The sequence below is a fragment of the Somniosus microcephalus genome, chromosome 7, assembly GCF_052327205.1.
Source record: "Somniosus microcephalus isolate GS21.2 chromosome 7, FLI_Smic_1.0, whole genome shotgun sequence".
NCBI classification, from domain to species: Eukaryota; Metazoa; Chordata; class Chondrichthyes; order Squaliformes; family Somniosidae; genus Somniosus; species Somniosus microcephalus.
The window spans coordinates 131,189,344-131,212,976 of NC_140993.1; the positions used below are offsets into that span (position 1 = coordinate 131,189,344).

The 23,633-nt window shown below is 43.9% G+C and overlaps 1 protein-coding gene across 9 annotated transcripts in view; it reads left to right on the plus strand.

The window, feature by feature from the left end:
* Nucleotides 1-11,512: 11,512 nt before the first annotated feature.
* LOC147114887 (oxygen-regulated protein 1) overlaps nucleotides 11,513-23,633 on the plus strand; it is a 265,992-nt gene continuing 253,871 nt past the window's right edge. For 2 of the 9 annotated variants that reach the window (XM_085992951.1, XM_085992950.1), the window contains exon 1: nucleotides 12,276-13,114. The gene's annotated coding sequence lies outside the window, so the exon portion shown is untranslated. The other 7 variants (XM_085992947.1, XM_085992948.1, XM_085992953.1 and 4 more) reach the window with 6 other exon arrangements.

Sequence of the window (23,633 nt, forward strand, 5' to 3'; positions counted from 1 at the left end):
AGGTTGTGGATTCACAGTCCCACTCCAGAAACTTGAGCACAAAAATATAGTCATTGTGAAGACGAAGTCCTGTCTTCACACTGAGGACACCCTCCATCGTGTTGTGTGGCGCTACCACCGTGCCTCATGGGATAGAATCAGAACAGATCTAGCAGCTCAAAACTGGGCATCCATGAGGTGCTGTGGGCCATCAGCAGCAGCAGAATTGTATTCCACCAGAATCTGTAACCACATGGCCCGGCATATCCCTTACTGTACCATTACCATCAAGCCAGGGGACCAATCATTGTTCAATAAGGAGTGTAGAAGAGCATGCCAGGAGCAGCACCAGGCATACCTAAAAATTAGGTGCCAACCTGGGGAAGCTGCAACACCAGACTACATGCATGCTAAAAAGTGGAAGCAGCATGCTATAGACAGGGCTAAGCGATCTCACAACCAAAGGATCAGATCAAAGCTCTGCAGTCCTGCCGCATCCAGTTGTGAATGGTGGTGGACCATTAAACAACTAACGGGAGGAGGAGGCTCCATGAATATCTCCATCCTCAATGATGGTGGAGCCCAGCACGTGAGTGAAAAGACAAGGCTGAAGTGTATGCAACCTTCTTAGTCATAATGGCACAGAAGGAGGCCATTTGGCCCTTCGAGTCCATGCCAGCTCTCTGTAGAGCAATCCAGTCAGTCCCATTCCCCCACTCTATCCCCATTGCCCTGCAAGTTGATTTCCCTCAAGTGCCTATCCAGTCTCCCCTTGAAAACATTGAGTGTCTCCGCTTCCACCACTTCCATCGGCAGCGAATTCCAGGTCCTCACCACTCATAAAAAAGTTTTTCCTCACATCCCCCCTGTGTCTCTTGCCCAAAACCTTAAATCTGTGTCCCCTAGTCCTTGTACCTTCAACTAGTGGGATCAGCCTTTCCCCGTCTAGCCTATCCAAACCCATCATAATCTTGTACACTTTTATCAAATCACCCCGCAACCTCCTTTGCTCTAATGAAAACAAATCCAGCTTCTCCAACCTGTCCTCGTAGCTAAGATCCCCCATCCCCAGAACCATTCTGGTAAATCTCCTCTGCAACCTCTCAAGTGCCTTCACATCCTTCCTAAAGTGTGGTGACCAAAACTGGAAGTAATACTCCAGTTGTGGCCTAACCAGCGCTTTATAAAGGTTCAGCATAACTTCTTTACTTTTGTACCCAATACCTCTATTTATGAAGCCCAAGATCCCATATGCTTTGCAAACCATTCTTTCAATATTTCCCACCACCTTCAGGGGCCAATGCACATTAACTCCCTCTGTGCCTGTACACTCTTTAAAACTGTGCCATTAAGTGTATATTGCCTCATCCTGTTCCTTCTGCCAAAATGCATCACCTCACACTTCTCTGTATTAAATTCCATCTGCCATTTGTCTGCCCATTCTGCTAGCCTTTCTATGTCCTGTTGCAGTCGATTGGTGTCATCATCACTGTTTGCCACATCCCCAAATTTGGTGTCATCGGCAAATTTAGAAATTCTACTCTGTATTCCAATATTCAGGTCATTTATATATATATTAAAAAAAACTGCAGTGGCCCCAGCACTGACCCTTGGGGAACACCACTGTCTACTATCCTCCAGTCTGAAAAAGAGCCACTTACCACAACTCACTGTTTTCTGTCCTTAAGCCAATTCCTTATCCAAGCTGCCACTGACCCATCTATTCCATGAGCCTCAATTTTGTTAACCAGCCTTCTATGTGGTACTTTGTCAAATGCCTTCCAAAAATCCATGTAGACAACATCCATTGCATTCCCTTCATCAATCCTCTCTGTTACTTCATCAAAAAATTCAATTAGATTAGTCAAATATGATCTGCCTTTTACAAATCCATGTTGGCTCTCCTTAATTAGCTTAAACCTCTCCAAGTGCCCATTAATTTTTTTCTTGACTATTGTTTCTAAAACTTTACCCACCACTGATGTTAAACTGACTGGCCTGTAGTTACTAGGATTGTCCTTACACCCTTTCTTGAACAATTGTGTCACATTTGCCACTTTCCAATCCTCGGGCACCACCCCCACGTCTAGGGAAGATTGGAAAATTATGGCAAGTCCTTCCGCCACCTCCTCCACCAATTCCCTAAGCCATCTGGACCAGGCGACTTATCCACTCTAAGCATGCCCAGCCTTTCTAGTACATCCTGTCTATCAATTTTCACCCCTTCCATTGCTTCTACCTTTTCCACTTCTACTGATATTTTGTCAGCATCCACCTCCTTAGTAAACACCAATACAAAGTACTCATTGAGTATTCTAGCCTTGCCCTGCACCTCTAAACATATATCACCTTTTTTGTCCCTAATAGGCCCCACCCCGCCTCTTACTACCCGCTTACTGTTTACATGCCGGTAGAAGATTTTTGGGCTTCCTTTTATGTTAACTGCTATTCTACTCTCATATATTCTCTCTTTGCCAATCTTATTTTCACCTTCACTTCCCCTCTCAACTTATTGTATTTGGTCTGGTTCTCCCTTGAAGCATTAACTGACATTCATCATACACCCTCTTTTTTTTTGTTTCATTATCTTCTCTATCTCCCTCGTCATCCAAGGAGCCCTTGCTTTGGTTCCCTTACCCTTCCTTCTTGTTGGAATATACCAAGCCTGTACTTGGAACATCTCCTCCTTAAAGATCTCCCATTGTTCCGTTACAGTTTTTCTTGTCAGTCTTTGGTTCCATTTTACTCCGGCTAGATCCTTTCGCATCCCATTGAAGTTAGCCCTATTCCAGTTTAGAAGTTCCACTCTAGATTGTTCCTTGATCCTCTCCATTGCTAATCTAAATCTTATGATACGATGATCACTCATACCCAAGTGTTCTCCCACAGACACTTGGTCGACCTGGCCCACCTCATTCCCCAGCACCAGATCCAGCAATGCCTCCTTCCTAGTTGGGCCAAGAACATACTGGTCAAGGAAATTCTCCTGAACACATTTCAGAAATTCCTCCTCCTCCTTTCCCTTTACCTTAGCATTATCCCAATCGATATTTGGGTAATTAAAGTCCCCCAATATCACCACTCTATAGCTCTTGCATATCTCTGCGATTTCCCTGCAGATTTGCTCCTCTACCTCCCTCTCACTATTTGGAGGCCTGTAGAATACCCACATTAGAGTGATCATACCCTTTTTGCTCCTCAACTTTAACCAAATGGATTCTGTCCTTGTCCCCTCAAGAACATCCTCCCTTTCCAACACTACACTGTCTTCCTTAATCAGCATTGCCACCCCACCTCCCTTTTTTCCTTCCCTATCTTTTCTGAACACCTTGTACCCTTGAATATTAAATGCCCAGTCCTCACCGTTTTTAAGCCACGTTTCCATTATTGCCACATCATATTGCCACACGACTAATTGTGCTTGTAGCTCACCAACTTTATTCACCACACTTTGTGCGTTTACGTACATGCATTCTAAACCCATTTTTGAATTTTTCTTAGTCTGCTCCTATCTAATATGGTACTACTTCCGCCTTCTACAGCCAGAAGTGCTGAGTGGATAATCCATATCGGCCTACTCCTGAGGTTCCTACCATCACAGAAGCCAGTCTTCAGCCAATTCGATTCACTCCATGTGAAATCAAGAAATGGTTGAGCGCACTGGATACAGCAAAGGCTATGGGCCCCGACAACATCCCGGCTATCATGCTGAAGGCTTGTGCTCCAGAACTAGCCGCGCCTCTAGCCAAACTGTTCCAGTACAGTTACGACACTGGCATCTATCTGACAATGTGGGAAAACTGCCCAGGTATGTCCTGTCCACGAAAAGCAGGACAAATCCAACCCGGCCAATTACCGCCCCATCAGTCTACTCTCAATCATCAGCAAAGTGATGGAAGGTGTCATCAACAGTGCTATCAAGCGGCACTTGCACACCAATAACCTGCTCAATGATACAATAGCAAAATACTGCGGATGCTGGAAATCCAAAATAACAACAGAAAATGCTGGAAAAACTCAGCAGGCCAGGGCAGCATCCGTGAAGAGAGAAACAGAGTCAATGTTTCAGGTCAATGACCTTTCGTCAGAACTGGAAAAAAGCAGGAAATGGAAAGCAGGTTTAGGGGCTGGGAAAAGGGGGAGGGGATGAAAGAACAAAAGGGAAGGGCAGTGATAGGATAGAAAGCAGGAGAGATTAAGAGACATTGAGAGACATTAAGAGATATTCAAGGCGAGAGGTGGTGGTAATAGGATAGGTTAAGGAACAAAGGATGGCTCTAGATGGGGTGTGAATTGCACTGGCAGAATGAAGGACAGCTGCCATGTGGGAGGGAAGAAGAAAGAAGGGGGGGCCAAACAAAAATTGTGGATAAAAAAAAGAAAGTATGTATATGTGATAGGGGCCGAGGTTATGATCTGAAATTGTTGAACTCTATGTTGAGTCCGGAGGGCTGTAGAGTGCCTAATCAAAAGATGAGGTGCTGTTCCTCGAGCTTACGCTGAGCTTCCGTGGAACAGTGCAAGAGGCCGAGGACGGTGAAGTCTGAGTGGGAATGGAGCGGAGAATTAAAGTGACAGGCCACCGGGAGCTCGGGGTCCCCCTTATGGACTGAACGGAGGTGTTCCACAAAGTGGTCACCCAATCTGTGTTTGGTCTCCCCAATGTAGAGGAGACCACATCGTGAGCAGCGAATACAGTATACTAAATTGCAAGAAGTACAAGTAAATCGCTGTTTCGCCTGAAAGGGGTGTTTGGGGCCCTGGACAGTGGGAAGGGGGAAGGTATAAGGGCATGTGTTGCATATCCTGCGCTTGCAATCCCTCTACACCTCCATCCCCCACCAGGAGGGCTTGAGGGCGCTCCGCTTCTTCCTTTAATAGAGGCCCAACCAGTCCCCAACTGCCACCACCTTCCTTCACCTGGCTGAACTTGTTCTCACATTGAACAACTTCTCCTTTGACTCCACTCATTTCCTCCAAATCAAAGGTGTTGCTGTGGGTACCCGCATGGGTCCTAGCTATGCCTGCCTTTTTGTGGGATATGTGGAACACTCTTTGTTCCAGTCCTACTCGGGTCCCCTCCCTCACCTCTTTTTCCGGTACATTGATGACTGTATCGGTGTCGTCTCCTGCTCTCGCCCTGAACTAGAAAATTTCATTCACTTTGCTTCCAATTTCCACCCTTCCCTCACCTTCACATGGTCCATCTCCAACTCTTCCCTTCCCTTCCTCGACTTCTCCATCGCCATCCCTGGGGATAGGTTATTGACTAACATTCACTACAAGCCCTTGACTCCCACAGCTACCTGGACTACACTTCCTCCCACCCTGCCTCCTGTAAGGACTCTATTCCATTCTCCCAGTTTCTCCATCTCCGCTGCATCTGCTCCGACGATGCCACCTTCCATACCAGTGCTTCCGACATGTCTTCCTTTTTGCTCAACCGAGGATTCCCCTCTACTGTGGTTGACATGGCCCTCGACCGTGTCCGTTCTATCTCCCGCACTTCTGCCCTCACCCCGCTCCTCCCTCCCGGAACCACCATAGAGTTCCCCTTGTCCTCACCTTTCACCCCACCAGCCTCCACATTCAACGGATCATCCTCCGCCATTTCCGCCACCTCCAGCATGATCCCACCACCAAACGCATCTTCCCCTCTCTGAAGGGATAATTACAGTCCTAGCCCTTTTGGGCTATCCCAGATCAGGCATATTCCCCAGACGTTCACCCTCAACTTAAGTTAGAGATAACCGAATTGCATAAGACGCTTAAATGGGTCTAAAGGTTCAGGCTATCTCTCCCTAAAGGAAAGGAACGACTGAAGATATTACCGTCCTCCAGATAGTACTTATAATAAGTTGAACTAGACTGTAACCTTCCGGATATTATGAGGGTCTGGAATACCCCCCAGAATTCTGCAACTCCTTACAAAAGAGTGTACAGAATTTGGGTTCGCGAGTTTATACAGAATTACTCTTTGAGACAATTCTAAAAATATATTGTTTTATTTAACAGCCGACATTCATTTAACATCTGCTGAATCAGTTGCAACATTAACAATTCAAAATGCAATTAGCTTACATTTCTTATTACTCAGAGATCCTTATTCTCAAATCTTTACTTCATTACATTTCTTATTTCTTACTTATTTCTAAATCCAGAACATCCACCAAAATCAATCACTTTGACTGCCCGAGACTCATAGTTAAAGACTTACAGAGATGCCTCTGAAGAGTTGAGAAACGCTTTGCCCGTTCAGCGAGTTCTGCCTTTCTGTTAAAAAGGTCTCTGTTTTATACTCTTTTGGCAGTGGTTTCTTCTTTGATGTTCTCTGCTGATGTCAGCTAATTTGTCTTTATTGATTCCTCTGTTTGAATGCTTTCTATTTTACTGTCTATTCAACGATTGTATGCATAATTATTTCTCTACCTTTTAGGTGTTCCAAAAACCATCATAAAAACAATGACAGCAATGGTTTCTGTTTGATGTCATTCTTATCGAAGATTCTTCATTCAATTCTTAATATTGGCTTTACTGGTTTTTAGCAGACATTGTGACTCTCCTTACTGCTCCAAGTTCAATACAAACACAATGTAATTGCTTGGTGCATCTATTGAAGTCATATTTTCAAAGCCTTCTTGTTGGTATTATATTTACAATATGTAAATCAAAACCACTTTAACTGTGTTTACTTATTTTCTAGCTATCTCAATTGGTTGCATATTTAATCTTATGGTTCCTGACTCCCAAGTTTAACATAAAAACTATTTGACCAGCAGGTGTTTCTTTTACTTGATGTCATTCTTTCAAAAGCATGTGCCTCTTTTAATGTTTGTGTTTCTGTTTTATGTGTTAGTTTTTATTACTTTAAACTGGGCATTCTCATTGTGTTCATTGCAAACCATAGACCTTTCGGAAGCACCAATGGTTTGCTTCAATCTTTCATTGTTTTAGTATATTTAACTAATTCCCATTTCAAAGCTTGTTTACAACTTTGTTATCAACTGATCTTTATCTCAGGAGCCTGTATTCTGTTTGCAGCCTGTATCTCCGAGGCTTTCCAGACCTTTAAACCCAGTATATCATGTATTAATATTAGAAATCTGTTCATGGTATTGTGTATTTCTCTGAATCATGGCTATTCCTTCACATCACCTCCCCTTTCAGCATTCCGTAGGGACCGCTCCCTCCGCGACACCCTTGTCCACTCCTCAACCAGCCCCAGCACCCCTTCCCCTTTGTTCCGGCACCTTCCTGTGCAAGTGCAGGAGATGTAACACATGCCATTATACCTCCCCCCCCTTCCCACTGTCCAGGGCCCCAAACACCCCTTCCAGGTGAAACAGCGATTTACTTGTGCTTCTTGCAATTTAGTATACTGTATTCCTTGCTCACGATGTGGTCTCCTCTACATTGGGGAGCCTAAACGCAGATTGGGTGACCGCTTTGCGGAACATCTCCATTCAGTCCGTAAAGGGGACCCCGAGCTCCCGGTGGCCTGTCACTTTAATTCTCCGCTCCATTCCCACTCAGACCTCACCGTCCTCGGCCTCTTGCACTGTTCCACGGAAGCTCAGCGTAAGCTCGAGGAATAGCACCTCATCTTTTGATTAGGCACTCTACAGCCCTCTGGACTCAACATAGAGTTCAACAATTTCAGATCATAACCTCGGCCCCTATCACATATATATATTTTCTTTTTTTTAATCCACAATTTTTGTTTGGCTCCCCCCTTTTTCTTCCCTCCCACATGGCAGCTGTCCTTCATTCTGCCAGCACAATTCACACCCCATCTAGAGCCATCCTTTGTTCCTTAACCTGTCCTATTACCACCTCCTCTTGCCTTGAATATCTCTTAATGTCTCTCAATGTCTCTTAATCGCTCCTGCTTTCTATCCTATCACTGACCTTTCCTTTTATTCTTTCATCCCCTCCCCCTTTTCCCAGCCCCCAAACCTGCTTTCCATTTCTTGCTTTTTTCCAGGTCTGATGAAAGGTCATCGACCTGAAACGTTAACTCTGTTTCTCTCTCCACGGATGCTGCCCTGGCCTGCTGAGTTTTTCCAGCATTTTCTGTTGTCATTACCTGCTCACTGATGCTCAGTTTGGGTTCCGCCAAGACCACTTGGCTCCTGACCTCATTACAGCCTTGGTCCAAACATGGACAAAGGAGCTGAATTCTAGAAGTGAGGTGAGGTGAGAGTGACTGCCCTTGACATCAAAGCAGCATTTGACCGAGTGTGGCATCAAGGAGCCCCAGTAAAACTGAAGTCAATGGGAATCGGGGGGGAATAACGCTCCACTGGCTGGAGTCATACCTAGCACAAAGGAAGATGGTTGTGGTGGTTGAAGGTCAATCATCACAGCCCCAGGACATTGCTGCAGGAGTTCCTCAGGGCAGTGTCCTAGGCCCAACCATCTTCAGCTGCTTCATCAATGACCTTCCCTCCAACATAAGGTTACAAATGGGGATGTTCGCTGATGACTGCAGAGTGCTCAGCGCCATTCACAACTCCTCAGAAAATGAAGCAGTGCATGCCCGCATGCAACATGACCTGGACGACGTTCAGGCTTTGCGCAACAGAAATGCCAGGCAATGACTATCTCCAACAACCGAGAGTCTAACCACCTCCCCTTGACATTCAATGGCATTACCATCACCGAATCCCCCACCATCAACATCCTGGGGGGTCACCATTGACTCGGAACTTAACTGGACCAGCCACATAAATACTGTGGCAACAAGAGCAGGTCAGAGTCTAGGTATTCTGCGGCAAGTGTCTCACCTGATTCCCCAAAACCTTTCCACCATCTACAAGGCACAAGTAAGGAGTGTGATGGAATACTCTCCATTTGCCTGGATGAGTGCAGCTCCAACAACACTCAAGAAGCTCGACACCATCCAGGACAAAGCAGCCTGCTTGATTGGCACCCCATCCACCACCTTAAATATTCACTCCCTCTACCACCAGCATACCGTGGCTGCAGTGTGTACCATCTACAAGATGCACTGCAGCCACTCACCAAGGCTTCTTCGGCAGCACCTCCCAAACCCGCGACCTCTTCCACCTATAAGGACAAGGGCAGCAGTTGCATGGGAACACCACCACCTCCAAGGTCCCCTCCAAATCATTCATCAGCCTAACTTAGAAGTATATCGCCGATCCTTCATTGTCGCTGGGTCAAAATCCTGGAAATCCCTACCTAACAGCACTGTGGGAGTACCTTCACCACACGGACTGCAGCGGTTCAAGGCGGCGGCTCACCACCACCTTCTCAAGGGTCATTAGGGATGGGCAATAAATGCTGGTCTTGCCGTGACACCCACATCCCATATAACTAATTTAAAAGAAAAGCAGATGACGTTTGAGTGCTCTGGTGCACGCTTAGGCGGAAAAATTCAGTTCGCTGGGGCACTACTTTTAGCGCCCCGAAAAGGTTATCACCCCTATGCCATAAATTCAGTGGTAGCGCCCCAAGCAGGAGGCAGGGCACTACTGGAAGCGCTCCCCCTCCTTCCTGGGGCGCTACAAGTGAATATCATGGGGCTACTTGCAACAGCGCCGCGTGTGTCAGCGCAACAGCGCCGCGTGTGTCAGCACATAGCGCCCCTCGAGGAGTGCCGGGCTGAGCGATTGTGGCCGGCATCCCGAATAAAACAGGGAAAGGGGGCTGGTGCTGACGCCGCGGCGGCGGCAAAAACTCCACCCTGACCCTGTCGGACACATCGTCCGACGATAGCTCAGGGGGCGCAACTGAAGCTTGCGGCCGGGCGGGAGCAGGGCGCTGCACACGGCGATGATGTCATCATCAGCGACGCAGCGCCGTTACTAACCTCCCGCTCAAATTGGGTTGCTTTGCGCCCCTTTAGCGCCCTCGGGGGTGCTAAGGGAGACACAACGCAACCCAATTTTTCCCTCCTAGACTTCTGTCATGCAAACTCAGACTGCTCTCATGCAGGCTCAGCTTGCTGCCGCTGTGGCTGCATTTACCAGTGGGGAAAGGGGCTTGCAGGATGACACAGCAGTCCAGCAGTCTGTCCTCCAACAGAATGCTAGGAATGCTGAGGTGCTGCCCCGGGGGAGTACCAGTGGCATGGAGCAAGAACCTGCTGTCCTCTCTCAGGATCACAGTATTCATCGTCCCACCACTGTGAAGAGGGCAAAAATTGGATTGGAGGGAAATGAACAGGAAACCTTGAAAGTGATGAGTATGGAGCTGATGACACAATCGAAGACTGAAGTTACATCGACCAATCAGCTGGCTTTAAAACAACACTTGGCCTACTTGTTTTTTTTGAACAACATATATAGAATCAATCTGGACAGCATCCTAATATGCATAGTTATATCACTATGGTGCCATAATATGTTATTATAAGATCAGAAACTGAGAATTTCTTGTTGGTCTTAGTCTCAGCAAATATAATCATATCATAAAGCTGTCGCATGGAATCACAAAACAGCTTAAATGTTGTCCTTCAGTCTCCAGATTTATTTTGAAAGTAAATTTTAACTCGTTTGTGATGACATTGTTTCTTTATTACATTGGTGTGTTGCGTTGGTGCAAGGAGATTTTTGTGCTGCACTGATCCAAGATGAATATAACTAGTCAAACTTTTCTGAGCTTTGCATTTGGAAGTTTGGTAGTGATGCGAGAACAGATGAGGAGTGTAATTTGCCAGTATTTTGGCTAAAATGCACCTGATTAGTAATAAGATGTATTTTGAAATTTTAATGCTAAGATTCAATGGATCAGCTGCACTTTAAAAAAAATAAAAAGCTGGTGGGATAGTCAATTATTTTCTAAAATTAGAGACTTCAACATTTCCCTGTCACTTGGGAGTTGAAGGGCAGAACTCTTTCCCTGATTGGAGATATATATGAGCATGATTATAACTTAGTGGCATATATTTTGCATCACAAGGACGGTCCAGATTCAGCTTAACCACCTCAGAATTCACAGACCTGCTGTCCTTTTGTGTAAAAAAAAGTAACTTCTGTGTGTCACTGTAAAATAAATAACATTAGCCCTAGTTACTACAACAAATTTACAATGTCACTGTTTATTCTTTAAAACATATACAATTAACTCACCCTTTCCAATTGTATGACCCTAATAATAGTCAGAGTCTACTCTACTTCTAAGACTTCCCTCTTCATTTAAATAAAACACAAAAGAAATGCATCTTTTAGAAATCTGAAACAAAAACAGAAAATGCTGGACACACTCAGAAGTCACAGTAGTTGTTGGCAGAACAAACAATAACTTGCATTTATATAGCGCCTTTAACGTAGTAAAACCTCCCAAGGCGCTTCACAGGTGCGTTATCAAACAAAATTTGACACTGAGCCACATAAGGAGATATTGGGGCACTTGGCTAAAGAGGTAGGTTTTAAAGAACGTCTTAAAGGAGGAAAGAGAGGCGGAGAGATTTAGGGAGGGAATTCCAGAGCTTAGGGCCTTGGCAGCTGAAGGCACAGGGCAATGGTGGAGCGATTAAAATCTGTGTACACGAGGCCAGAACTAGAGTAGCACAGAGATCATGGAGGGTTGTATAGCTGATGGAGATTAATTACAGCGATAGGGAGGGGCGAGGTTATGAAGAGATTTGAAAACAAGGATGAGAATGTTTAAATCGGGATCCAATGTGGGTCAGCTAACACAGTGGGTGCTGGGGGAATGGGATTTGGTGCAAGTTAGGATACCGGCAGCAGAGTTTTGGATGAGCTGAAGTTTACGGAGGGTGCAAGGTGGGAAGGCTGGCTGGGAGAGACAAATTAACCTCTCGGGTATAATAATCCTTTATCATAAGCGTCGAGGGACCTGCAACGTTAACGTCTGTTTCCTTCACAAATGATGACAGACTCGCTGACTGTTTCTAGCATTTTCCGTTTTTGTTTCCTACCTGATTGGTTGCGAGGGCTTCCTTAGTAGGTTCAACTTTTTTTTCTGGGCTGTTACCTTTGCTGCATTGCAAGAAAGTTGAAAGTCAAGGCCTTGTATTGTTGAGGAGAAATAACCCCTCCCCTCGTCTCGTCTCGGCTGCACATTGTGAAGTCACAGTGCCGCGTGCCGGAGTGACAATGGGAGCCTGCAGAGCGTGACCCGGGCCAATGTGCCCGCGCTTTCACCTGGCTCCAGGGCCCGACCGTCAGTTCTCTTTCATGGCAGCTGGGCATTCTCCGAAAACAAAAGCAGCACTGCCGCTTAGTTACTATGGTGAGTCTATCGAGTATGTTCAGCCACCTTAGCTCCATTTCCAGAGAAACCGGCGAAGCTTCAATATACACGCTGAAAAGTAATCATAGAGGCACACAACAAATGGTTTATATGGTTCATGCAGTACAAAATCTTTATTAGTGTTGAACAGAAGATAGACTTATGTGTTTATTTTATAATGTATTTAACTTCTAATAACTTATAGTTGGTACAATTCACGCATTTAAAAAGTACTGCATTCATTTGCGAACACATAATATACAGTGATGTGAATTGTGTAAAAATACATCATTGCTTCTTTCGGGTGTGAGATTACCGTGATGGAAGTGTTGTACTGCTCTTCTGGTTCTCTTTCCAAACAAAAGAGGTTTGTCAAAACACCCTTTCATGAAAAGAATACCCTTGTACGAATTATAGTATATGTATATATAAATAATTCTTTAAATCAAATTAAAACATATGTACATGTACTACAGACCATGTGCCAAAGTATACTAATGATGTACACCTCTGCTACAATAAATACCTACATCAAAAGTGGGCGAAAAATATGACAGTGATTAACATTCTTGATGTCCAGTAGATATTGTATAATAACAAAGTAAGAAAGCCATATGGTGTGCATTGCCTTTTTCTGAAGGATATTCTAAAGTAATACTCTGTAATCCTGATTAGTAAAAATGCAACAAAGCAGATTACAGTCTTCAGAGTAATTCAACATCTGCTGTTCAGACCGACTATAGCTTTTTTTTTTACTGCCAAAATAATGTGCGGCTACATTAAATGTTGCATCAAGAGTAAATGATGGCTGGGATTATGTTACAGTCAGTCAGAAATACAACCAAGGGTTTTGGATAAAATCATAACCAGTAAGCACTTTGAACAGTGGTTTACAGAGTCATCCAAACCTAAAGTAGGTATTATAGCTTTGTTCACACTCTGAAGTGGAACTTATTTACATTTTTGAAATTCTTCTGTTTTAGATTTGATATTGGTGTTTATATCTTTCATTACTGACACTGATTGTAAAGCATACCACGTGATAAGAGTAGAAGGAATGGTTTAAAACTTGTGTTGCTATAGTCCAATTATTTAACAACGTCATGAACCAGTTTAAAATAAATATATTAATGCCTCTTAAAATAGCAAACAAATGAATTTGATATGAATCTATGAAGTGTTTGTACAGTACTATTGCATAGCAACATTTTCAGGCCGTAGAGTTTTAGGACAGTGTATATGAGCTTTAGCTGTCGAGATTAGTTTGAGACTGGATTAAGCAAATTAATTTTGTTGTTTCTTGGACTGTGAACCTTGAAATAAATCTTTCAGAGCAATCATTCAAGATGACACTGGGTATTCGACTGTAGTTACCAAGATTCCGTATAAGAATCGAAAAACAATGTTAAATGTATTGGACTCCAAGAGTGTCTGTTGATTGCAGTGTTGTGTTGGGTAAGCACCTGCATTTAAAAAAAATAAACTGAATGACTGAACTGAATTTCTGGCACTGTGAATGGATAATATAATGTACATATGAACGATGTTATTAGTAGCATTTGTATTTATTTATTATGCTTTAATGAGTTAAACAAACAAGGTTTATATTGAAGGGTTGGTCATAGTGCCTAGTTTCAGTGTCATGTTTACCTCGGTATCAAGCAGCCTGTAAAATGCTATATGTTGAATTATAAATGACTAAAAAAAGCCTTTGCTCGTATTAAATCTATAACTGCAGTTTCAAAGTAAATTAGGTTTCTTTAGCTCAGTCACTGTTCAGAGTGGCAATTATTAACAATGATATCACTCCGCATTTTTCAACTGCTAATAATACTTTATAGTATGTGATTCCAGAAACTTGCGTATTTTACCTTCTATATTTTTCTGGTCCACTATCAGATATTTTACTACATTGTGTGGTGTAAGTGGTAAAAATCAAATGACTAACTCTTTTATGTAATTGGTAACTTGACTGTCAAATTTGGTCATTTAAATTGAAAGAATAGCGGTGCTGCAAGGATCAGTGCTTGGGCCTCAGCTATTTACAATCTATATTAATAACTTAGATGAAGGGACCAAGTGCAATGTATCCAAGTTTGCTGATGATACAAAGCTAGGTGGGAAAGTAAGCTGTGAGGAGGATGCAAAGAGCCTGCAAAGGGATATAGACAGTTAAGTGAGTGGGCAAAAAGGTGGCAGCTGGTGTATAATGTGGGGAAATGTGAGATTATTCACTTTGGTGGGAAGAATAAAAAAAACAATATTTTTTAAATGCTGAGAAACTAATAAATGTTGGTGTTCAGAGAGATTTAGGTGTCCTAGTACAAGAAACACAGAGTTAGCATGCAGGTACAGCAAGTAATTAGGAAGGCAAATAGCATGTTGGCCTTTATTGCTAGAGGGTTGGAGTACAAGAGTAAGGAAGTCTTGTTAGAATTGTACTTCTTAGGCAGTCCCTTGGAACCGAGGATGACTTCCACATTAAAAATGAGTTCGCAGATGACTGATTAGTCCAATGCGGGACCTACAGTCTCTGTCACAGGTGGGGCAGACGGTGGTTGAAGGGGCGGGTGGGTGGGGTGCTTGGATTGACGTGCGCTCCTTGCGCTGAGTGCGCTTGGCTTCCGCTTGCTCCCGGCGAAGAGACTCGAGGTGTTCGACGCCTTCCCGGATGCTTCTCCTCCACTTTGTGCGGTCTTGGGCCAGGGATTCCCAGGTGTCGATGGGGATGTTACACTTTTTCAAGGAGGCTTTGAGGGTGTCCTTGAAGTGTTTCCTCTGCCCACCTGGGGCTCTCTTGCCGTGCCGGAGCTCCGAGTAGAGCGCTTGTTTTGGGAGCCTCGTATCGGGCATGCGGACAATGTGACCCGTCCATCGGAGCTGATTGAGCGTGGTCAGAGCTTCGATGCTGGGGATGTTGGCCTGAGCAAGAACACTGACGTTGGTGCGCCTATCCTGCCAATGGATTTGCAGGTTCTTGCGGAGGCAGCGTTGGTGGTACCTCTCTAGTGCTTTGAGGTGCCTGCTGTACATGGTCCATGTCTCTGAGGCATACAATAGGGCGGGTATCACTGCTGCTCTGTAGACCATGAGCTTAGTGCCGGGTTTGAGGTCCTGGTCTTCAAACACTCTCTTCCTCAGGCGACCGAAGGCTGCACTGGCACACTGAAGGCGGTGTTGGACTTCGTCGTCTACATCTGCCCTTGTTGACAGTATGCTCCCGAGGTATGGAAAGTGGTCCACGTTGTTCAAGGCCTTGTCATGGATTTTGATAATCGGGGGTCAGCACTGTGTGGCGGGGGCAGGTTGGTAGAGGACCTTTGTCTTACGGATGTTTAGTGTAAGGCCCATGCTCTCATATGCTTCGGTGAAGGTGTTTACGATGGTTTGGAGTTCGACCTCCGAGTGAGTGCAGACGCAAGCATCGTCTGCATACTGTAATTCGACAACAGAGGATGGGACGACCTTGGATCTGGACTGGAGGCGACGGAGGTTGAACAGTTTCCCGTTTGTTCTGTAAATTAGCTCCACTCCAGGCCTTTGATGAGACCACACCTGGAATACTGTGCACAATTTTGATCTCCTTATCTAAGGAAGGCTATACTTGTCTTAGAGGCAGTGCAATGAAGATTCACTAGATTGATTCCTGGGATGAGAGGGTTTTCCTATGAGGAGAGATTGAGTAGATTGGGCCTATACTCTCTGGAGTTTAGAAGAATGTGAGGTGATCTCATTGAAACATATCAGATTTTGAGATTGATAGGGTTGATGCTGAGAGATTGTTTCCCCTGGCTGGAGAGTCTAGAACTGGGGGACATAGTCTCAGGATAAGGAGTCAGCCATTAAAGACGGAGATGAGGAGGAATTTCTACACTCAGCAGGTTGTGAATCTTTGGAATTCTCTGCCCCAAAGGGCTGCGGATGTTTACTGGTTGAGTATTTTCAAGGCTGAGATACATAGATTTTTGGACTCTAGAGGAATAAAGGGATATGAGGATAGAGCAGGAAAGTGGAATTGAGGTCGAAGATCAGCCATGATCTTATTAAATGACGGAGCAGGCTCGAGGGGCCACATGGCCTCCTCCTGCTCCTAATTCTTATGTTCTTTACAAACAGGTAAGAAACTCTCGGAAGCCCCAGAGGCCTGATGTAACTGAGTCCCCTTTTGTTTTCTGGGGGTTCTGCTGGTGTTCCACAGGAACCCTTGAGGAATTTTGTTCCCTCAACATTGATTCACACAATCGGGAAAATACATTTCACCTCATTTGTTACTAAATATATGATAATAGGCATAATTTCCACTCTAGCCCTAGGGAGATACTAGATGGTGTTATTATGGAAACTGTATAGAGTGTGGTATGACAGGTGACAGTGTCATAACAGTGTGTAGTGAATAGTAAGAATTAGTAGGGCAGGGTTCTATTTTCAATAGGCTTTTACATTTTTTTTTACATACTTTTCTTCTGAAAAAGGAAATGTTAATGCAAATATAAATATTTGATAGAAGCATAAGGAAAAAAGGAGCCAAAGAAGGAGAGATTACGTGGGTGACCAAAAGCTTGGTCAAAGATTTACAGAGTTACATCCTGTTACATAGAGACTACAGCACAGAAACAGGCCATTCGCCCCAATTGATCTATGCTGGCGTTTATGCTCTGCACGAGCCTCCTCCCACCCCTTACCATCTAACCTTATTAGCATCTCCTATTCCTTTCTCCCTTGTGCTTATCTAGCTTCTCCTTAAATGCATCTATGCTATTCGTCTCAACTACTCCCAGTGGTAGCAAGTTCCGCATTCTTACCACTCTTTGGGTAAAATAGTTTATCCTGAATTCCACATTGGATATATTGGTGACTAGCTTATATTTATGGTCCCTAGTTTTAGTCTCCCCAACAAGTGGGAACATATCTACGTCTACCCTATCAAACCATTTCATAATCTTAAAGACCTCTATTAAGTCACCTCTCAGCTTTCTCTTCTAGAGAAAAGTGCCCCAGCCTGTTCAACCTTTCCTGATAAGCATATGTTTTCAGTTCTGGTATCATCCTTGTGATTTCATTATTGCACTTTCTCCAGTGCCTTTATATCCCTTTTTATAATATGGAGACCAGAACTGTTCACAGTACTCCAAGTGTTGTCTAACCAAGGTTCAATACAAGTTTAACATAACTTCTCTGCTTTTCAATTCTATCCCTCTTAGGGTTGCAAAATTCTGGGAATTTTTAAAAGAGGAAACTTTCCATGGGAATTTATGGGAATTTTGAGTTTTTTTGCACACTGATGGTTTTTGTCTCTGACCCTTATATTATCTTTGTCGTCAAAATAGACATACTGTTCCATACAAATAAAAACAGGCTTTCAAAACTTTATTTAGGTTATAATTTTGAACTTTATTGAACCCCCACAAAAAAGACCCATCTAAAATAAAATAAAAAGAGCGTCAGCTTATTTAGCCTGTAATTTGTCCTTATTTTGTCCCTTTGAGTCTTCTACTCATGAGTCTTCTGAGTCTTCTACTCCTCATTGCTCCTCCTGATACTCTGGCTCTGACGTGTCCATTTCCTCCTCTGTGTCAGTGTCTAGCTGTGTGGTGGACACTTCTGTATCTGGCTCAATAAGTTGTAGGTTTGCCCGGATAGCCACCAGTTTCTCCACTCTCTTGTTAGTCAGCCTGTTGCGCACCTTTGTATGCATATTCCCAAAAAGTGACCAGTTTCGTTCAGAGGCCGCTGATGAAGGTGGGATTTGGAGTATCACCGATGCAATAGGTGACAGGGCCTCAGATGCACAAAGTCCCTTCCACCAGGTATGTGCACTGATATGCTTGCATGATTCCCATATCCCATCCCCATTCCAAAGACCTTGCTTGGTAGAGAACTTTGCCAGACTTCCCAGAACTTTGCCCACATCCAGATTGAGATGGTGTGAGAGGGTAGAAATCACACTGTAAGCGCTGTTGATCTGTTCTCCAGAAAGTATTGGTCTCCCAACATGCTTTGGGTCCAGCATGTATGCTGCAGCATGAATCGGCTTGACACAAAATTCTTGACGCGTCTGTATGAATTGAACAATTGCCTTCTCCTCTGCTTTGAGCAGCAGGGATGTGGGTAGGGCAATGCTGATTTGTTCTTTTAAATCAGTAAAAAGCCTGAGAACATCTGACAAGACAGCGTCATCTCTCTTTCAATCTGAGCAATTGCAGATGCTACTGGTGAGAGTAGTTTAAGGCTGCTAACCACTCCCAAAACACATCATCCAGCAGTATTTTCTTGATGGTGGTTTCCATATCCCCAGACTGGGATATTGCCATTTCTTGCAGCGACTCCTTACCCTCCAGAAGGCTGTTGTACATTATGACAACACCACCCCATCTAGTGTTGTTGGGCAGCTTCAGTGTGGTGTTCTTGTTCTTTGTCATTTGCTTGGAGTTGTAGGTTGCTGCAACTACCTGTTTTCCCCTGACATACTTAACAACTTGCTTGGCTCTCTTGTACAGTGCTTCCATGGTTCTCAAACCCATGATGTCCTTGAGGAGCAGGTTAAGCCCATGAGCTGCGCACTCAATAGATGTAATATGAGGGTAGGCCTCCTCCACTTGAGCCCAAGCAGCCTTCATATTCGCAGCATTGTCAGTAACTACTGCAAAGACCTTTTGTGATCCAAGATCGTTGATGACCGCTTTTAGCTCCTCAGCAATGTATGTGCCTGTGTGTCTGTTGTCCTTCGTGTCTGTGCTCTTGAAGAACACTGGGAGAGGAGTGGAGACGATGTAGTTTGCGATGCCCTCCCCTCGTACATTTGACCACCCATCTGAGATAACTGCAACACAGTCTGCCATTGCTATTGTTTCTTTGAGCTTTCCTTGGACTCTGTTATACTCAGCCTCCAGCAAATAAGTAGACAAAGCATGTCTGGTGGGAGGACAGTATGCAGGGCGAATAACATTGAAAAATCTCTTCCAGTACACATTGGCTGTGAGCATGAGGGGTGAGCCTGTTGCATATACAGCTCGAGCAAGGCACTCATCTGCATTCTTCTGGCTATGGTTATCCATTGTATCAAAGAACCTTCCAAGTGGGCCAGGAGTTGCTGATGATAAGGAGCCTGATACTGAATGAGAACCATCATCTTCTTGAATGGAAGCAGAGGAACTCTGGGCTGACTGCTGTGAGCTTTGAGTGAAGTTGTTGCATTTGGATAAATGCTGCTGCATCTTTGTGGCATTCTTTACATATGGCTTTCTACAGTGTTTGCACATGTACACAGTCTTTCCATCTTTAATGCCTGGGGTAAAATGCTTCCACACATCCGACGGTAAACGTGGCATTGTTCTATGCAGAGAAATAAAGGACATTCATCTCTGTCGAACTGCGGTCGATCAGCACGATTGCAACAGGGTGAGTACATTTTTGCTGATGCTCCATGTGATGGAAGCATGACCTGTACACACATGACGCTACATCACCAATAGTGTATTATTTTGTATATTTTAAATTGAAGGACAACAGAGTTCAACAAGTAACTGGTTTATTTGGTATAAAGTCTGATTTACTTACTGCATCATCACAACATCAGCAGAAAACAAAATGACTTCCCTCAGGACCCCTAACCTGGATCTTAAAAAAACTATAGCAGTCTTACAGATGCCTGCAGGCCAATCACAATTTGATATGCAAATATTACAAATAGAGGGAGCTAATCGCTCATCCACCCAATCAGGACACATTTGTTCACAGTCACACACAAAACTTGTAATTATTAAAACAAGCCAAGTAAGAAGATAAACATATATTGATTAAGAAATTCCTTAATAATTAAGATTCCATCTCTTAGTAATTTTAAGAGAGGACCTGTGGGGGAAAAAAAAGAAAGAAATACAAAAAAAACAATATTATGCTAGCATGTGCTTTTTTGGGCAAAATTCCCAAGCTAAACTTCCCGTGGAAAATTTCTGGAAATTTACCGGAAACTTTCCACCCCTTTGCAACCCTAATCCCTCTAGAAATGAACTCTAGTGCTTGGTGATGTAAGAAAACTACTAGGCACTTGGTCTGAGTATTAAACAAGGTTTTAATCAACTGTTTTTCAACATGTAGATCCAGTTGTGTCGTTCACTAGTTTCTGTTAAAGAATGTCCTGAGCAAGCTGGGCCCATGCCTGAGTATTTATACTCTCCCTGGACAGCGCCATCAGCAGGCCGCCCAGTATTACTTCATAAGTCATTTCCACATGAATGACAAGATTCCTGTCACTTGGTTTGCCTTTTTTTATGGCCTTATTGACCTGTGTCACTACTTTTAGTGATTTGTGCATCTGTACCCCAGATCCCTTTGCTCCTCTAGCCCATTCAGACTCTTATTATCCAAGCATTATGTAGCTTTCTTATTCTTCCAACCAAAATGTAATACTTCGCACTTATCTGTATTGAAATTCCTTTGCCAATTACATGCCCATTGTGCAAGTGTATTAACGTTGTCTTATATTTTCTTGCAGTTTTCCTCAGTATTCACTGTACACCCTACACCCAAAATCAAGATGTACAATCAGTCTGGGTGGAGCTAAGAAGCACCAAGGGGCAGAAAACATTGGTGGGAGTTGTATATAGGCCTCCAAACAGTAGTGGTAATGTAGGGGACGGCATCAAACAGGGAATTAAAGATGCATGTAACAAGGGTACTACAGTAATCATGGGTGACTTTAATCTACATATAGACTGGCCAAACCAAATTAGCAATAATACTGTGGAGGATGAATTCCTGGAGTGTGTACGAGATGTTTTTTTAGAACAGTACATTGAGGAGCCAACTAGGGAACAGGCTATCCTAGATTGGGTATTGTGCAATGAGAAGGGGTTAATTAATAATCTTGTTGTGCGGGGTCCTTTAGGGAAGAGTGACCATAACATAATAGAATTTTTCATCATTAAGATGGAAAGTGAAGTAGTCCAATCCGAAACTAGGGTCCTAAATCTAAACAAAGAAAACTACGAACGTATGAGGAGGGAGTTGGCTATGATAGATTGGGGAGCGTCATTAAAAGGCATGACGGTTGATAGGCAATGACTAACATTTAAGGAACGAATGCATGAATTGCAACAGTTATACATTCCTTTCTGGCGCAAAAACACAAAAGGAAAAGCGGCCCAACCATGGCTAGCAAAAGAAATTAAGGGTAGTATTCGATCCAAAGAGGAGTCATATAAAGTAGCAAGCCTGAGGATTGGGAGCAATTTAGAATTCGGCAAAAAAGGACCAAGAGATTGATTAAGAGGGGAAAAATAGAGTATGAGAGTAAACTTGCAAGGAACATAAAAGCGGACTGTAAAAGCTTCTATAAGTATGTAAAAAGGAAAAGATTAGTAAAGACAAATATAAGTCCCTTACAGTCAGAAATGGGAGAATTTATAATGGGGAACAAGGAAATGGCAGAGCAATTAAACAAATATTTTAGTTCTGTCTTCACGGAAGAGGACACAAATAACTTCCCAGAAATGCTAAGGAACCAAGGGTCTAGTGAGAAGGAGGAATTAAAGGAAATTAGTATTAGTAAAAAAAATAGTGCTGGAGAAATTAATGGGACTGAAAGTTGATAAATCCCCAGAGCCTGATAATCTCCATCCCAGAGTACTAAAAGAGGTAGCCATGGAAATAGTGGATGCATTGGTTGTCATCTTCCAAAATTCTATAGATTATGGTACAGTTCCTGCAGATTGGAGGGTGGCAAATATAACCCCACTATTTAAAAAAGGAGGGAGAGAGGAAACCGGGAACTACAGACCGGTTAGCCTAACATCAGTAGTAGGGAATATGCTAGAGTCTATTATAAAGGGTGTGATAACAGGACACTTAGAAAATATCAACAGGATTAGACAAAGTCAACATGGATTTAAGAAAGGGAAATCATGTTTGACAAACCTACTAGAGATTTTTGAGGATGTAACTGGTAGAATAGATAAGGGAGAAGCAGTGGATGTGGTGTATTTGGATTTTCAGAAGGCCGTTGATAAATCCCACATAAGAGGTTAATGTGCAAAGTTGAAGCACATGAGATTGGCGGTAATATACCGGCATGGATTGAAAATTAGTTAACAGACAGGAAACCGAGATTAGGAATAAATGGGTCTTTTTCGGGGTGGCAGGCGGTGACTAGTGTGGTACCGCAGGGATCAGTGCTTGGGCCCCAGCTATTCACTATATATATCAATGATTTGGATGAGGGAACCAAATGTAATATTTCCAAGTTTGCTGACGACATGAAACTAGGTGGGATTGTGAGTTGTGAGGAGGACGCAAAGAGGCTTCAAGTCGATTTAGACAAGTTGAGTGAGTGGGCAAATACATGGCAGATGCAGTATAACGTGGATAAATGTGAAGTTATCCATTTCGGTAGGCAAAACAGAAAGGCAGAGTATTATTTAAATGGTGATAGATTGGGAAATGTTGATGTACAACGGGACCTGGGTGACCTTGTACACCAGTCACTGAAAGCAAACATGCAGGTGTAGCAAGCAGTTAGGAAGGCAAATGGTATGTTGGCCTTCAATGCCAGAGGATTTGAGTACAGGAGCAAGGATGTTTTACTACTGTTATACAGGGCCTTGGTGAGACCACACCTGGAGTACTGTGTGCAGTTTTGGTCTCCTTACCTAAGAAAATATATACTTGCCATAGAGGGAGTGCAGCGAAGGTTCACCAGGCTGATTCCTGGGATGGCAGGACTGTCTTATGAGGAGAGATTGGGTTGACTAGGCCTGTATTCACTAGAGTTTAGAAGAACGAGAGGGGATCTCATTGAAACGTATAAAATTCTGACAGGGTTAGACAGACTGGATGCAGGGAGGATGTTTTCCCTGGCTGTGGGGTCTAGAACGATGGGTCACAGTCTCAGGATATGGGGTAGGACATAAAGAGAGAGAGACTGGGGGGGGGGAGAGAGAGACGGGGGGGAGAGAGAGAGAGAGACTGGGGGGGGGGAGAGAGAGAGAGAGAGACTGGGAGAGAGAGAGACTGGGGGGGAGAGAGAGACTGGGGGGGAGAGAGAGACTGGGAGAGAGAGAGACTGGGGGGGAGAGAGAGAGAGACTGGGGGGGAGAGAGAGACTGGGGGGGGAGAGAGAGAGAGAGACTGGGGGGGAGAGAGAGACTGGGGGGGAGAGAGAGAGAGAGAGAGAGAGACTGGGGGGGAGAGAGAGAGGCGGAACTAGGCCAATATCCATTAATAATCACTATCCAAAAAAGAGCCACCAAATTTTGGAATCACCTACAAATGAGCAACCCCCAATGCTATCACTACGACGCCCTGAAATGCCAAGAGCTGACCATAAAGAAGAATACCCTCAGTCAACTAGTCCTGGGACTCAGTGAAGTAACTACTAACAATACTAACAACAACCAGCCCCAGGACAGTGACAGGGTAACACACAGAATTCGACC